Source organism: Thermobia domestica, chromosome 4, assembly GCF_964235325.1.
Source record: "Thermobia domestica chromosome 4, izTheDome1.hap1.1, whole genome shotgun sequence".
Taxonomy (NCBI): domain Eukaryota; kingdom Metazoa; phylum Arthropoda; class Insecta; order Zygentoma; family Lepismatidae; genus Thermobia; species Thermobia domestica.
In genome coordinates this window covers 98,125,320-98,140,632 of record NC_137457.1, presented here as the reverse complement: position 1 = coordinate 98,140,632, position 15,313 = coordinate 98,125,320, and the positions used below count along the sequence as shown (strand labels likewise).

Here is a 15,313-nt window from a genome sequence, read left to right as displayed (position 1 = left end):
CTGTACCGAATGTCTTTCTGGACGAAATGTCCTTTGAAAGATATATCTTTGGACAAAAAGAGTGATAACCAAGTCAATGTTATAGTAATCACATTGTTAGTCTTGTAGTAGAAACAAACTCCGGACCCCCAAACGTTACCTGACCAAAGGTCCTTTGGACGAAATGTGCTTTGAACTAAACGTCCCTGGAAGAAGGGTCCCATGGACCAATTGTTTTTTGCAGGAAATACCCTTTGGACGAAATGTCTTTGGACGGGATGTCCTCTGGACTAATTACCAATAGTCTTTTGGACGAAATGTTCTTTGGACGAGCTGTCTTTTGGACGAAATGTCCTTTCAACGAAATGTTCTTTGGATCAGTTGTCTTTAGGACGAAATGTCTTTTGGACCAATTGTCCTTTGTACGAAATGTCGTTTAGACCAACTGCCTTTCGGACTAAATATCTAGATGAAATGTCGTTTGGACCAATTGTCTTTTAGATGAAATGTCCTTTAGACCAGTTGCTTTTCTACGAAATGCGTTTTAAATGAATTGTCTTTTGGAGGAAATGTCTTTTGGACCAATTGTTCTTTGTATAAAATGTTCTTTGGTCCAATTGTCTTCTGAATGAATTGTCCTTCGGACATATTGCTTTTTCGACGAAATGTCCTTTGGACCAAATCTTTTTTGGACGAAATATCCTTTGGACTATTTGTCTTTTGGACCATTTGTCCTTTGGACCGATTGTAATTTAGACAAAATGAATTTTGGACCAATTGTATTTAGGACCAAATAATTTTGCATGAAATGTCCTTTGGACAAATTTCCTTTTTACCAATTGTCGTTTGAACAAAATGTCCATTGCCCCAATTGTCTTTTGGATGAAATGTCCTTTGGACCAATTTTCTTGGGACGAAAGTCCTTTGGACCAAATGTCTTTAGGACGAAATAACGTATGGTCCATTTGACCAGTTGGCCAATTGTCTTTGGACCAAATGCCTTTGGACGAAATGACTTTTTGACCAATTGTAGTTTGGACAAAATGTCCTATGGACCAATTATCTTCTGGATGAAATATGCTTTGGAACAAATGTCTTCTAGAGGAAGTGTCCTTCGGACCAAATGTCCTTTGGACAAAATGTCCTTTGGACCAAATGCCTTCGGACGAAATGTCTTTGAACCAATTGTTTTTGGATGAAATGTGTTTTGGACCAAACGTCTTTTTCTACGAAATGTCCTTTAGACTATTTGTACTTTGGACCAATTGTCCTTTGGACAAAATTACCTTTAGGTCTATTGTCTTCAAGACCAAATGTTTTTGGATGAAATGTCCTTTGGATCACTAGTCCACTAGTCCTCTGAAAGAAATATCATTTGTCAAAATGTTCATTACACTAATTGTCTTTTGGAGGAAATGTCCTTTCGACCAATTGTCTTTTTGACCAGTTCTCTTTCTGACGAAATGTTTTTGGTCGGAATGTTCTTTGGACTAATTGTCTTTTTGGACGAAATGTCCTTGGACGAAATGTCATTTTCACCAATTGTCCTTTTTTCGAAATGTTCTTTGGACCAAATGCCTTTGGACTACATGTCCCTTGATCCAATTGTATTTTGTACGAAATGTCCGCTGGACAAATTGTCCTTCAGACGAAATGTCTTTTGGACCAATTGTCTTTTGGACGAAATGTGCTTTCGTCCAAATGTTTTTTGACGAAATGTTGTTTGGACCATATGTCCTTTGGACCAATGTCTTTGGACTAGTTGTCCTTTGGACGAAATGACCTTTGGACCAATTGAATTTAGGACCAAAGGTTTTTGGATGGAATGTCTTTTGGACAAAATGCCATTTGGACCAAATGTCTTTGGACGAAATGTCCTGTCGACCAATTGTCCTTTGGACCAATTGCCTCTTTCACGAAATGTCCTTTGGACCAATCGTCATTTGTACGAAATGTCCTTCGGACCAATTGTATTTTGGACGAAATGTCCTTTGGACCAATTGCCTTTTCGACGAAATGTCCTTTGGACCAATTGTCTTTTGTACGAATTGCCTTTTAGACCAATTGTCTCTTGGAGGAAATGTCGTTTGTGACAACTGTATTCTGGACGAAATGTCCTTCGGACCAATTGTCCTTAGGATAAAACGTCCTTTGGACCAATTGTTTTTTGTACGAAATGTCTTTTGAACCAATTGCCGTTTGGACTACATGTCCTTTGGACCAATTGTTTTTTGGATGAAATGTCCTTTGTACCTTTTGCGTTTTGGACGAAATGTACTTTGTACCAATTGTCTTTTGGACGAAATGTGCTTTCGTCCAAATGTCTTTTGACGAATTGTTCTTTGGACCATATGTCCTTTGGACGAAATGACCTTTGGACCAATTCAATTTAGGACCAAAGGTTTTAAGATGGAATGTCTTTTGGACAAAATGCCATCTGGACCAAATGTCTTTGGACGAAATGTCCTGTCGACCAATTGTCCTTTGGACTAATTGCCTCTTTGACCAATTGTCCTTTGGACCAAATGCCTTTGGACGAAATATCTTTTGGACCAATTGTCGTTTGGAGATAAACTCCTTTGGACCAAATGTCCTCGTACGATATGTCCTTTGGACCAAATGCCTTTGGACGAAATATCTTTTGGACCAATTGTCGTTTGGAGATAATCTCCTTTGGACCAAATGTCTCTGTATGATATGTCGTTTGGAACAAATGTCTTCTGGACCAAGTATTTTTCCGACCAATAGTCGTTTAGACAAAATGAAATTTGGAGCAAACGCCTTTGGACGAGATGTACTTTGGACCAAATGGTTTTGGACGAAATGTCTTTGAACCATTTGTCCTTTGGACCAATTATTTTTTTGGACAAAATGACCTTTACACCAATTGTATTTAGGACTAAATACTTTTAGCTGAAATGTCTGTTAGACTAATTGTCTCTTGTACGAAATGTTTTTGGACGAAATATTCTTTGGAGTAATTGTCTTTTGGACAAAATGCCATTTGGATCAAATGCTTTTGGACGAAATGTCCATTGGAACAATTGTCCTTTGGACAAAATGTCCTTTGGACCAATCGTGTTTTGTAAGAAATGTCCTTTGGGCCAATTGTCTTTTGTACGAAATGTCCTTTGCCCCAATTGTCCTTTGTACGAAATGTCCTTTAGAAAAATTACATTTCGGACTAAATATCTTTAGATGAAATGTCCTTTGGGCCAATTGTCTTTTCGACGAAATGTCCTTTGGAACAATTGTCTTTTGTACGAAATGCCTTTTAGACCAATTGTGTTTTGGAAGGAATGTCATTTGGACCAACTGTATTCTCGACGAAGTGTCCTTCGGACCAATTGTGCTTTGGATAAAATGTCCTTTGGACCAATTTTATTTTGTACGAAATGTCCTTTGAACCAATTGTCTTTTGATTTGATACTATTAATCACAGTATCAAATTGAAAAGAGAAAAATCTTTAAAAATTTCTTTGCTGGTTTGGAGGGAGCAGAGGTTGGCATATTCTTTCATAGATTCCTATGGTTCGACTCTTGGGTCTAGCATAGAAGGATCTGAACATTTGGATCGAAACTTGTAGAATTCATAATCCACGGGGGAAAAACAAGAAGAAAAAAATAATTTTCCATTTGAATACACAAAGTGGGATGGGGGCTAAAAGCTTACAAATTCTCCATATGGTACAAAACCAATTTTTTAAATCAGAATAACGTACAGAAGATATATAATATTTTTTTCTAGTGCTATTTGGAGGGAGCAGAGGGAACATATTCATACATAAAATGCTATGAATCGGCATTTGCGCCTAGCTAACAAAGAGTTAACCGATTGTAAGGATACTTGCCGGATTAATAGCCCAATAGACGTCAACAAAATCGCGAAAAAAGAACATTTTCCATTTGCAAATACAAAGAAGGGACGGGGCCAAAACCCTAAAAAATTGTCGAAATAGCACAAAAATCATAAATATTAATTCGATTAACGTACTGAAGACAGAAAAAAATAGAAATTTTTCTACCGCAATTTAGAAGGAGAAGAGGGGGCATATTTATCAATAAAGTGCTACGGTTCGGATCTTGGGTCCATCGTAGAAGGAGCTGACTGATTAGACCGAAACTCGCAGAATTCATAGCCAAATTGCACAGCAACTAAACTGTTAAAACTGTAAATGTTCTATTTGCAAACATAAAGAGGGGACGGGGCAGAATCCAAAAATTGTCCAAATGACAAAAAACTCACAAATGCTACTCTGATTAACATACTAAAGATACAAAAACTATAATTTTTTTACTGCTCTTTGGAGGGAGGAGAAAGGGATATTCCTTAATTAAATTCTATTTTACGGCTGTTGTGTCTAGCATAGAAGGGATTGAACAATTGGAACGAAACTTGTAGAATTCATAGCCCATTAGACAGGAATCAAACTGCGAAAAAATAGAAGTTCCATTTACAAACACAAATGAAAAACGGGGGCAGAACAATACAAAATTGTCCATATGGCACAAAACTCATAACTATTAATCACAGTATCAAATTGAAGAGAGAAAAAAGTCTCAAAATTACTCTACTGTTTTTGGAGGGACCAGGGGGGCATATTCCTTTAAGATTCATATGGTTCGAATCTTGGGTCTAGCATAAAAGGATCTGAACAATTGGATCGAAACTTGTAGAATTCATAGTCCACGGCGCAGAAAACAAACAGCAGAAAGAAACTTAATTTTCCACTTGATAATACAAAAGGGGACGGAGCTAAACGCTTACAAATTATCCAAATAGTACAAAGCTCATAATGTTTAATCAGTTTAACGTGCTGAAGATATAAAATATATTTTTCTAGTGCTCTTTGGTGGGAGCAGAGGGCATATTCATGCATAAAGTGCTATGTTTCGGATCTTTGGATTAGCCTAGAAGGAGCTGACCGATCGGATCGAAACTTGTAGAATTCATAGCCCATTGCACAGCAACTAAACGGCGAAAAAGATAATTGTTCAATTTGCAAACATAAAAAAGGACGAGACAGTATCCAAAAATTGTCCAAATGACACAAAACTCAAAATATTACTCTGATTAACGTATTGAAGACAGAAGAAACCCACAATTTTTAATCATAGTAACGTACTGAAGATATAAAATATTTTTTCTAGTGCTGTTTGGAGGGAGCAGAGGGGACATGTATGTATTCATGCATAAAATGCTATATTTCGGATCTTCGTACTAGCATAGAAGGAGGTGACCGATTGGACCGACACTTGTAGAATTCATAGCCATCTGCACAGCAACTAAGCTGTTAAAAAGATAAATGTTCTATTTGCAAACAGAAAGAGGGGACGGGCCAGAATCCTAAAATTGTCCAAATGACACAAAACTTACAAAAATTACTCTTATTAATGTACTGAAAACAGAAGAAAACAATACTTTTTTCACTGCTAATTGGAAGGTATGTAAAACTCACAAATATTAAGCTGATTAACGCACTAATGACAGAAAAAAACATAATTTCTTTCACTGCTATTTGGAGGGAGGAGAAAGAGATATTCCTCCATAAAATTCTATTTTACGGCTGTTGGGTCTAGCACAGAAGAAATTGAACAATTGGAACTAAACTTTCAGAGTTTATAGCCCACTACACAGGAATCTAACTGCGAAAAAATATATTTTCCATTTGGAAACAGAAATTAAAAACGGGAGCGGAACAATAAAAAAATTGTACATATGGCACAAAACTGATAACTATTAATCACATTATCAAACTAAAGAGAAAAAAGTCTCAAAATTACTCTACTGTTTTTGGAGGGACCAGGGGGGCATATTCCTACATAAATTCATATTTTTCGACTCTTGGGTCTAGTATAGAAGGATCTGAACGATTGGATCGAAACTTGTGGAACACATAGCCCACGGGGCAAAAACCAAACAGTGAAAAAACATAATTTTCCATTTGAAAATACAAAGGGGGAGGAGGCTAAACGCTAACAAATTGTCCAAATGGTACAAAACTCATAAATTTTAATCAGAGTAAAGTACAGAAGATACAAAATATTTTTTCTACTGTTATTTGGAGGGAGCAGAGGGGCATATTAATCTATAAAATGCTATGGATCGGCTTTTGCGTCGAGCTAAGAAAGAATTGAGCGATTGGAACGAAACTTGCAGGAATAAAAGCCTATTGAACGGAAACCCAACAGCGAAAGAAGTACATCTTCTATTTGCAAATACAATGAGGTGACGGGGGCAAAATATTAAAAATTTCAAAAATAGCACAAAAATCATAAAGTTATTTAGATTAACGTACTGAACACAGAAATAATTTTCAAAATTTTTCTACTGCTATTTGGATGGAGCAGACTGGGCATATTCATACATAAAATGCTATGGTTCGGATCTTGGGACTAGCGTAGAATGAGCTGATAGATTAGACCGAAACTTGTAGTATTCATAGCCAATTGCACAGTAAGTAGACTGCAAAAAAATCTAAATGTTCAATTTGCAAACATAAAGAGGGGAAGGGGCAGAATAAAAAAATGTCCAAGTGACACAAAACTAACCAATATTTTTCTGATTAACGTAGTGAAGACAGAAAAAACTACAATTTCTTTTACTGCTATTTACAGGGATGAAAAAGAGATATTTCTCAATTAAATTCTATTTTACGGCTTTTAGGACCAGCATAGAAGGGGTTGAACAAATGGAACGAAATTTGTAGAATTCATAGACAATTAAAGAGGAATCAAACTGCGAAAAAATAGGTGTTCAATTTGAAAACACAAATTAAAAACGGGTGGGGGAGAACAATAAAAATCATCCATATTGCACAAAACTCATAACTATTAATCACAGTATCAAAGTGAAGTTAGAAAAAGTCTCAAAATTTCTCTGCTGTTTTTGGAGGGAGCAGCGGGAGGCATGTTCATTCATAAATTTCTATGGTTCTGCTCTTGGGTTTACTATATAAAGATTTGGACGATTGGATCGAAAGTTGTAGAATTCATAGCCCACGGGGCAAAAACGAAACAGGAAAATAAAATCCTAAATTTTCATTTGGAAATTCAAAAAGGGACGGAGGCTAAACGCTAACAAATTGTACAAATTCTACAAAACTCATAATTTTTAATCAGAGTAACGTACTGAAGATATAAGTTCTTTTCTAGTACTATTTGAAGGGAGCAGAGGGGCATATTCATCCATAAAATGCTACGGCTCGGCTTTTGCGTTTAGTTAAGAAAGAGGTGAGCGATTGGAAAACTCAATGGACGGAAACCAAACCGCGAAAAATGTAAATTTTCTATTTCCAAATACAAAGGGGGGACGGATGTAAAACCCTTATAAAATTGTCGAAATAGCACAAAACTCTTAAATATTTATTAAATTTACGTACTGAAGACAGAAGTATTTTTAAAGATTTTTCTACTGCTATTTGGAGGGAGCAGAGTGGGCATAATCATACATAAAATGCTATGCTTCGGATCTTGGGACTAGCGTAGAAGGAGCTGATAGATTAGACCGAAACTTGTAGAATTCATAGCCAATTGCACAACAACTAGATTGCGAATAAGATAAATGTGCAATTTGCAAACGTAAAGAGGGGACGGAGCAGAGTCCAAAAAATAGTCCAAATGACACAAAACTCACCATTAATTCTCCGATTAACGTATTGAAGACAGAAGAAAACTATAATTTTCTTTACTGCCATTTGGATGGAGGAGAAAATGATATTCCTCCCTAAATCTCTATTTTCTGGCTGTTGGGTCTAGCATAGAAGGGATCGAACAGTTCCAACAAAACTTTTAGAAATCATAGCCTATTACGCAGCAATAAAATTCGAAGAAAAATAGATATTGCATTTGCAAACACAAGTGAAAACGGGCGGCAGAACAATAAAAAAATGTCCAAATCAAACAAAACTCATAACTAATAATCATAGTGTCAAACTGAAGAGAGAAAAAGTTAAAACTTCTCTGCTGTTTTTGCAGGGAGAAGAGGTTGCCTATTCATGCATAAAATGCTATGGATCGGATCTTATAACTAGCGTAGAAGGAGCTGACCAATTGGACCGAAACTTGTAGAATTCATAGCCAATTGCCCAGCAACTAAACTGAGAAAAAGGTAAATGTTCTATTTGCAAACATAACAGGGGACGGAGCTGTATCCAAAAATTGCCCTAATGACACAAAAGTCACAAATATTACTCTGATTAACATACTGAAAACAAAAAAAAAATATAATTTCTATTACTGCTATTTGTAGGGAGGAGAAACGAATATTCCTCCCCAAAAATTCAATTTTACGGCTCTTGGGTCCAGCATAGAAGGGACTGAACAATTGGAACGAGACTTGTAGAATTCAAAGCCCAATACACAGGAATCAAAGTGCGAAAAAAGTTTATGTTCCATTTGGAAACACACAAAAAAAACGGAGGGCAGTACAATAAAAATTTGTCCATATGGCACAAAACTAATAACCATTAATCACATTATCAAACAGAAGAGAGAAAATGTCTCAAAATTTCTCTGCTAATTTTGGTGGGAGAAGAGGGGGCATATTCAATCATAAAATGCTATGTTTCGGATCTTGGGACTAACGTAGAAGAAGCTGACAGATTAGGTCGAAACTTGTAGAATTATAGCCAATTGCACAGCAACTAAACAGCACAAAACTCATAACTATTAATCACAGTATCAAACTGAAAAGAGAAAAAGTCTCAAAATTTCTCTCCTGTTTTGGGAGGGAGGAGAATGAGGCATATTCCTACATAAATTCCTATGGTTCGGCTCTTGGGTTTACTTACATAAAGATCTGGACGATTGGATCGAAACCTGTAGAATTCATAGCTCACGGTGCAAAATCGAAACAGGAAAAAACACCAACTTAATTTTCCATTTGAAAATACAAAAGGGGACGGGGGCAAATCCCTAACAAATTTCCAAATGGTACAAAACTCATAATTGTTAATCAGAGTAACGTACGGAAGATATAAAATATCTTTTCTACTGCTATTTGGAGGGAGCAGGGGGATGATATTCAACCATAAAATTCTAGGGATCGGCTTCTGCGTCTAGCTAAGAAAGAGTTGAGCGATTGGAACGAAACTTGCAGGATTAAAAGCTCAATGGTTGGAAACCAAACCGCGAAAAAGGTACATTTTCTGTTTGCAAATACATAAGGGGGACAGGGGACAAACAATAAAAAATTATAAAAAATGGTACAAAACTCATAAATGTTAATTACATTAACGTACTGAAGACAGAAATAATTTTCAAAATTTTACTACTGCTATTTGGAGGGAGCAAATGGGGCATATTTATGCATAAAATGCTATGGCTCGGATTTTGGGACTAGCGTAGAAGAAGCTGACCAATTGGACAGAAATTTCTTGAATTCCTAGCCAATTGCACAGCAACTAAACTGAAAAAAAAATAAATGTTCTATTTGCAAAAAAAAAAAAAAAAAAAAAAAAAAGAGGAGACGGAGCAGATACTAAAAATTGTCCAAATGACACAAAACTCACAAATATTAATCTAATTAAAGTACAGAAGGCAGAAAAAGAACTATAATTTCTTCTACTGCTATTTGGATGGAGGACAAATGATATTCCTCCCTAAAATTATATTTTATGGCTCTTGGGTCTAGCATAGAAGGGATTGAACAATTACAACGAAACTTGTACAAATCATAGTCCATTACGCAGCAATAAAACTGCGAAAAAAATAGATATTCCATTTGCAAACGCATATGAAAACAGGGGCAGAACAATAAAAAAAATGTCCAAATCGAACAAAACTCATAAGTATTAATCACAGTATCAAACTGAAGAGAGAAAAAGTCTCAAAATTTCCCTGCTGTTTTGGAGGGATCAGAGGGGGCATATTCCTACATAAATTCATATTGTTAGACTCTTGGGTCTAGTATAGAACGATCTGAACGATTGGATCGAAATTTGTAGAATTCATAGCCCACGGGGCAAAAACCAAATAGAAAAAAAACTTAATTTTCCATTTGAAAATACAACGGAGGACGGAAACTAAACGCTAACAAATTTTCCAAATTCTATAAAACTCATAATTTTAAATTAGAGTAACATACTGAAGATATAAGTTCTTTTCTAGTGCAGAGGGGCATATTCATCCATAAAATGCTATGAATCGGCTTTTGCGTCTAGCTAAGAGAGAGTTGATCGATTGGAACGAAACTTGCAGGATTAAAAGCTCAATGGACGGAAACCAAACCGCGAAGAATGTAAATTTTCTGTTTGCAAATACAAAGGTGTGACGGGGGTAAAACCCTTATAAAATTGTCGAAATAGCACAGAACTCCTAAATATTAATTAAATGTATGTACTGAAGACAGAAATATTTTTTAAAGATTTTTCTACTGCTATTTGGAGGGAGCAGAGTGGGCATAATCATATATGAAATGCTATGGTTCGGATCTTGGGACTAGCGTAGAATGAGCTGATAGATTAGACCGAAACTTGTATAATTCATAGCCAATTGCAAAGCAGCTAGACTGCGAAAAAGATAAATGTTCAATTTACAAACATAAAGAGGGGACTGGGCAGAGTCCAAAAATAGTCCAAATGACACAAAAGTCACAAATATTACTCTGATTAACATAATGAAAACAGAAAAAAAATTATTTCTTTTACTGCTATTTGTAGGGAGGAGAAACGAATATTCCTCCCCAAAAATTCAATTTTACGGCTCTTGGATCCAGCATAGAAGGGACTGAACAATTGGAAAGATACTTGTAGAATTCAAAGCCCATTACACAGGAATCAAAGTGCGAATTTTTTTTTCATTTGGAAACACACACACAAAAAAAACGGGGAGCAGTACAATAAAAATTTGTCCATATGGCACAAAACTAATAACCATTAATCACATTATCAACCGGAAGAGAGAAAAAACCTCAAAATCTCTCTGCTAATTTTGGTGGGAGCAGAGGGGGCATATTGAATCATAAAGTGCTATGGTTCGGATCTTGGGACTAACGTAGAAGAAGCTGACAGATTAGGCCGAAACTTGTAGAATTATAGCCAAATGCACAGCAACTAAACAGCACAAAACTCATAACTATTAATCACAGTATCAAACTGAAAAGAGAAAAAGTCTCAAAATTTCTCTCCTGTTTTTGGAGGGAGCAGAGGGAGGCATATTCCTATATAAATTCCTATGGTTCGGCTCTTGGATTTACTATATAAAGATCTGGACGATTGGATCGAAACTTGTAGAATTCATAGCTCACGGTGCAAAATCGAAACAGGAAAAAATAACAACTTAATTTTCCATTCGAAAATACAAAATGGGACGGGGCCTAATCCCTAACAAATTGTCCAAATGGTACAAAACTCATAATTTTTAATCAGAGTAACGTACGGAAGATAAAAAATATTTTTCTACTGCTATTTGGAGGGAGCAGAGGGATCATATTCAACCATAAAATGCTAGGGATCGGCTTCTGCGACTGTCTATCAAACTGAAGAGATAAAAGTCTTAAAATATCTCTGCTGTTTTTGGAGGGAGAAGAGGGGGCTTATGCCTTCATAAATTCATACGGTTTGGCTCTTGGATCTAGCATAGAAGGATCTGAGCGTTTATATCGAAATTTGTAGAAATTGTAGTCCACGGCGCAGAAAACAAACAGCAAAAAAAAACTTAATTTTCCACTTGATAATACAAAAGGGGACGGAGCTAAACGCTTACAAATTGTCCAAATAGTACAAAGCTCATACTTTGTAATCAAATTAACGTACTGAAGATATAAAATATATTTTTTCTAGAGCTATTTGGTGGGAGCAGAGGGCATATTCATGAATAAAATGCTATGGTTCGGATCTTTGGATTAGCCTCGAAGGAGCTGACGATCGGATCGAAACTTGTAGAATTCATTGCCAATTGCACAGCAACTAAACGGCAAAAAAGATAATTGTTCAATTTGCAAACATAAAAAAGGACGAGATAATATCCGAAAATTGTCCAAATGACACAAAACTCAAAATATTACTCTGATTAACGTATTGAAGACAGAAAAAAACAATAATTTCTTTTAATGCTATTTCGAGGGAGGAGAAACGGATATACCTCCCTAAAATTCTATTTTACGGCTGTTCTGTCTAGCATAGAATGGATTGGACTATTGGAACGAAACTTGTAGAATTCATATCCCATTACACAGGAATCAAACTGCGAAAAGAAGAGATGTTCCATTTGGAAACACAAAAGAAAAACCTGGAGCAGAGCAAAAAAAAATATATTCCATATGCCACAAAACTCATAACTATTACTCATAACTGAAGAGAGAAAGAAGTCTCAAAATTTCTCTGCTGTTTTTGGAGAGAAGAGGGGGCATATTCCTTCATAAATTTCTATGGTTGGGCACTTGGGTCTAGCATAGAAGGATTTGGACGATTGGATCGAAACTTGTATAAATCATAGTCCACGGGGCAAAGACCAAACAGGAAAAAAAAAGCTTAATTATCCATTTGAAAATACAAAAGGGGACGGAGTCTAAACGCTGACAAATTGTCCAAATAATACAAAGCTCATACTTTTTAATCAGAGTAATATACTGAAGGTACAAAATATATTTTTTCTAGTACTATTTGCAGGGAGCAGATGGGGCATATTCATTCATCGGCTTTTGCGTTTAGCTAAGAAACAGTTGAGCGATTGGAACGAAACTTGCAGGAATTGTGCCCAATGGATGAAAACCAAACCGCAAAAAGGGTACATTTTCCAATTGAAATGCAAAGGGGGGAGGGGGCAAAATCCTAAAAAATTGTCGAAATAGCACAAAACTCAAAAATATTAATTAGATTAACGTACTGAAGACAGAAATAATTTTTAAAATTCTTCTACTCCTATTTGGGTGAGCAGAGGGGGCATATTCATGCATAAAATGCTATTGGTCGGTACTTGGGACTAGCGTAGTAAGAGCTGACCGATTGGACAGAAATTTGTAGAAATCATAGCGAATTGCGCAGCAACTAAACTGCGAAAAAGATAAATGTTCTATTTGCAAACATAAAGACGGGACGGGGCAGTATCCAAAAATTGCCCAAATGACACAAAACTCACTAATATTACTCTGATGAACGTACTGAAGACAGAAAAAAAACTATAACTTCTTTTACTGCTTTTTTGAGGGAGGAGGAAGGGATAATCCTCCCTAAAATTCTGTTTTATGGCTCTTGGGTCTAGCATAAAAGGGATTGAACAATGGAACGAAACTTGTAGAACTCATAGCCCACTAAAAAAGAATCCAACTGCGAAAAAAATAGATGTTCCATTTGCAAACACAAATAAAAAACGGGGACAGAACAATACAAACTTGTCCGTGCGGCAGAAAACTCATATCTATTAATCACAGTTGCAAACTGAAGAGAGATAAAAGATTCAAACTGTCTCTGCTGTTTTTGGAGAGAGCAGAGGGGGCTTATTCTTTCATAAATTCATATGTTTTTTCTCTCGGGTCTAGCAAAGAAGGATTTGAACGATTATATCGAAATTTGTAGAAATCGTAGTCCACGACGCAAAAAACTAACAGCAAAAAAATAATTATCCATTTGAAAATACAAAAGGGGACGGAGGCTAAACGCTTACAAATTGTCCAAATAGTGCAAAACTCATAATTCCTCATCAAATTAACGAACTGAAGATATAAAATATATTTTTTCTAGTGCTATTTGGAGGGAGAAGAGGGGCATATTTATGCATAAAGTGCTGTGGTTCGAATCTTTGGATTAGCCTAGAAGGAGCTGACCGATTGGAAAGGAACTTGTGGAATTCATAGCCAATTGCACAGCAACTAAACTGCGAAAAAGATATTTGTTCAATTTGCAAACATAAAAAAGGACGAGAAAGTATCCGAAAATTGTCCAAATGACACAGAACACACAAACATTACTCTGATTAATGTACTGAAGACAGAAAAAAAAAACTATAATTCCTTTTACTGCTATTTCGAGGGAGAAGAAACGGGAATATCACCCTAAAATTCTATTTTATGGCTGTTCTGTTTAGCATAGAATAGATTGGACTATTGGAACGAAACTTGTAGAATTCATAGCCCATTTTACAGGAATCTAACTGCGAAAGAAACAGGTTTTCCATTGGCAAACACAAATGAAAACAGAGGGCAGAACAATAAAAAATTGTCCATATGTCACAAAACTCATAACTATTAATCACAGTAGGAAGCTGAACAGAGAAAATAGTCTCAAAATTTATCTGCTGTTTTTAGAGGGAGCAGAGTTGGCATATTCCTCCATGAATTCCTATTATTCGGAACTTGGATCTAGCATAGAAGGATTTGAACGATTGGATCGAAACTTGTGTAAATCACAGTCCACGGCGCAAAAACCCAAACAGTAAAAAAAAATAACTTTCCATTATTAAATACGAAAAGGGACGGGGGCAAAACGCTTCAAATTGTAAAAGTACTACACAACTCATAATTTTTAATCAGAGTAATGTACTGAAGGTATACAATATATTTTTTCTAGAGCTGTTTGGAGGGAGCAGAGGGGGCATATTCCTCCATAAAATGTTATGGATCGGCTTTTGCGCCTAGCTAAGAAACAGTTGAGCGATTGAAACGAAACTTGCAGGATTAATACCCCAGTGGATGAGAACCAAACCGCGAAAAAAGTACATTTTCAATTTGCAAATACAAAGGAAGGACGGAGGCAAAACCCTCGAAAATCGTCGAAATAGCACAAAGCTCATAAATATTAATTAGATTAACGTACTGAAGACAGAAATAATTTTTAAAATCTTTCTACTCCTATTTAGAGGAAGCACAGGGGGCATATTCATCCATAAAATGTTATGGTTCGGTATTTGGGAGTAGTGTAGAAGGAGCTGACCGATTGGACCGAAACATCTAGAATTCATATCCGATTGCACACAACTAAGACTGCGGAAAAGATAAATGTTTTATTTCCAAACATAAAGAGGGGACTGGGCAGAATCCAAAAAATGTCCATATGGCACAAAAAGGATAACTATTAATCACAGTAGCAAACTGAAGACAGAAAAATGTCTCAAAATTTATCTGCTATTTTTGGAGGGAGCAGAGGGGGCATATTCCTTCATAATATCCTATGTTTCTGCTCCTGGGTCTAGCATAGAAGGATCTGAACGATGGGATCAAGACTTGTAGAATTCATAGCCCACGGTGCACAAACGAAACAGCAAAAAAATTAATTTTCCATTTGAAAATACAAAGGGGACGGGGGCTAAACGCTAACAAATAATCCAAACGGTACAAAACTCATAATATTTAATCAGAGTAACATAATGAAGAAATAAAATATTTCGGGCTATTGTT

The 15,313-nt window shown here is 36.1% G+C and overlaps 1 protein-coding gene across 1 annotated transcript in view; it reads right to left on the bottom strand.

Moving 5' to 3' along the window:
• The window catches only part of LOC145683337 (trypsin-like), an 883,540-nt gene that overhangs the window by 346,795 nt on the left and 521,432 nt on the right, over positions 1-15,313 (bottom strand). The gene's annotated exons all lie outside the window — the stretch shown is intronic.